Below are 2,504 nucleotides of genomic sequence, written 5' to 3'. Positions count from 1 at the left end.
TTTTTTTTGTCGTTGTTGTTTTTTTGGTGGAACTGGGGATTGAACTCAGGCCCCTTATTCCACTGAGCCATCTCAGGGGTTGGGGAGCATTGTTCTGTTGATGTTTGAGTTCGTAGCTGCATAGGCTCTCTGGAAGTGAGGCTCATGGGCCTTGAACTTGGGGCTGGTATCTTCTAAATGTTTCCCTGCTCTTTGCAAAGCTGCTATGTGGCATCTGTGTGGGAGAGCTTCCACTGGACCCCTCCAGACCTGGCCCAGGCCTGGTACGTGTGTGGAAGAGCTTCTGCTCTGCTTTGCCCACTGGACCCCTCCAGAACCAGCCCAGGCCTGGCATACAGGCCTGATGTGAAACTATCCAGCTGAAGTCCCTGCAGAGAGGTCAGAACCACCCAGCTAATCCAAGAGCAGAACATCTTGCCAGAGGGGCACAATGGGTTCACTTCCATGAGCTGCAGCAGGAAGAAGCTGAACACATTAGCCAACCCAAGCCAGGCATATCAGGGCAAATTCAAACTTCTTAGATCTGGACCTGGTAAACTGAGACATTTTGCTAGATCTATGAGAGCACCCCCTCTTTCTCTCTTGACTGAGAGAGGGGGCAAAAGGTAACTGGGATGAACTAGTCTGCCTGAAAGACCCCAGGTACATCAAGAGGAGGAGATCAGCCAGAATTTAGGGGAACTAACTTAAATACAAATTCCCAACTTAATATCTGCTTAGCCATATGGACATAATGCTTGCTCTTACTGTCTAAAATATAAACCCATTAGTTACAAAAGTTTGTCAACTGCTAAATATCACTACCCATTATTAGTGTTCCTCATTGTAGTTCTGCAACTACAAAACTATAACTACCTTAACCATATAATCTGTCTTGGGTAAGAGTTTCGGTAGATGCTAAGGTTATAACTGCACCAAAGCTCTACACCAAAGGTCAGAGGACAGTGCTATACAAAATGACAAAGAGAAGGAACAAAATACAATCTCAGGCCCTGAGCCTACACAGAACAAGTGCAGGACACACTAGCATAGAAGAAATTGGGAATTGCACAGCTGAAATCTCCGAATTAATAGCATCTGAAGAAAACAACTACAGACAGGTATAGAGGAAATCAGATCAGAAATAATCTCTGTAGTAAAAAAAGAAAGGATGACTATAATGCAATAATTGACAGCTCCTTCAAAGGAGACACTAATAAAAAATTAGAGGGAAATGTAAAAATGATGGAATCCTTGAATGAGTATAGGAAAGAAATAGACTACATGAAGCAGAGTCAAAGAGACATAGAAGAACTTAAAATTCCAGTCACAAGCTGGCAAAACTGTTTGAATGAAAGTGAAGATAAAGTTTCAGATCTTGAAGACACTATAGCAGCTAGTGAAAAGATAAGAAAAGATCTCTTAAAAAAGAGGATGCAGGAAAAAATAATTGAACATCTGCAAGATAATGGAAAGATGAACAACAGAAGACTAATAGGCAGCAATGAGAAAGAAGGAGTCAATACAAATGATAGAATATGGGCAGAACTAATAGCAGAAAACTTCCCAAATATGGGGAAACAATCTGATATTCAGGTAACTGAAGCATATAGAACTCCAAATAATATCAATCCAATGAAAACCACACCCAGACATATAATAATCAAGATCCCAGAAATTCAGCACAAGAATAATCTACTGAAAGCCGCTAGAGAAAAGAAGCAGATCACATTCAAAGGAAAACCCATCAGAATAATGGCAGACTTCTCTCCACAAAAAAAAGAGAGACAAGAAGAGCATGGAGCAGGGTACTACAAATCTTCTAGGAAAACAAATTCAGCTCAGACTACTATACCATGCAAAACACTTTTTTAAGTTTGATGGAGAAGTGAAATACTTCCATGACAAAGAACAGCTAAAAAATTTCATGATGACAAAGCCAGCCCTACACAGGCTCCTGAAAGATGTTCTAGCGAGGGACCAAAATGATCAGAACTTCATGAATGAGAATGGAAAGAACCCACCAAATAGAGCAAATGATTAAACACAGGACAAAAGGGCATAAATGACAGCAGGTAAATAACATGTCACTCATAAGCCAATGTATATCAATCATAAACACCAATATAAATGGACTTAATTCACCAATCAAAAGAAATAGACTGGCACAGTGGATTAGGAAGCAAAATCCAACAATATGCTATATATAAGAAACACACTTAACTCATAAAGAAATTCATAGGCTGAAAGTCAAAGGATGGAAAACAATACTACATACCCCAGCACCTCAGAAAAAAGCAGGGGCAGGAACCCTGTTTGCAGACAGTCTCAACTTCAAACCAAGTAAAATGAAATAAAGAAGGCTACTATATACTGGTTAGGGGAAAAAAGTCAAGTGGAAGAGGTAACACTCATAAATACATACACACCAAACATGGAAGCACCCAACTATATAAGACAAATCTTAATGAACATGAAACATCTAATATCCAATACTACAATCTTAACAGGAGATCTTAACACCC

This window comes from Octodon degus, unplaced genomic scaffold (genome assembly GCF_000260255.1).
Source record: "Octodon degus isolate 3935 unplaced genomic scaffold, OctDeg1.0 scaffold00114, whole genome shotgun sequence".
Taxonomy (NCBI): domain Eukaryota; kingdom Metazoa; phylum Chordata; class Mammalia; order Rodentia; family Octodontidae; genus Octodon; species Octodon degus.
The sequence above is the reverse complement of the archived record's forward strand: the minus strand, read 5'-3'. Positions refer to the sequence as shown.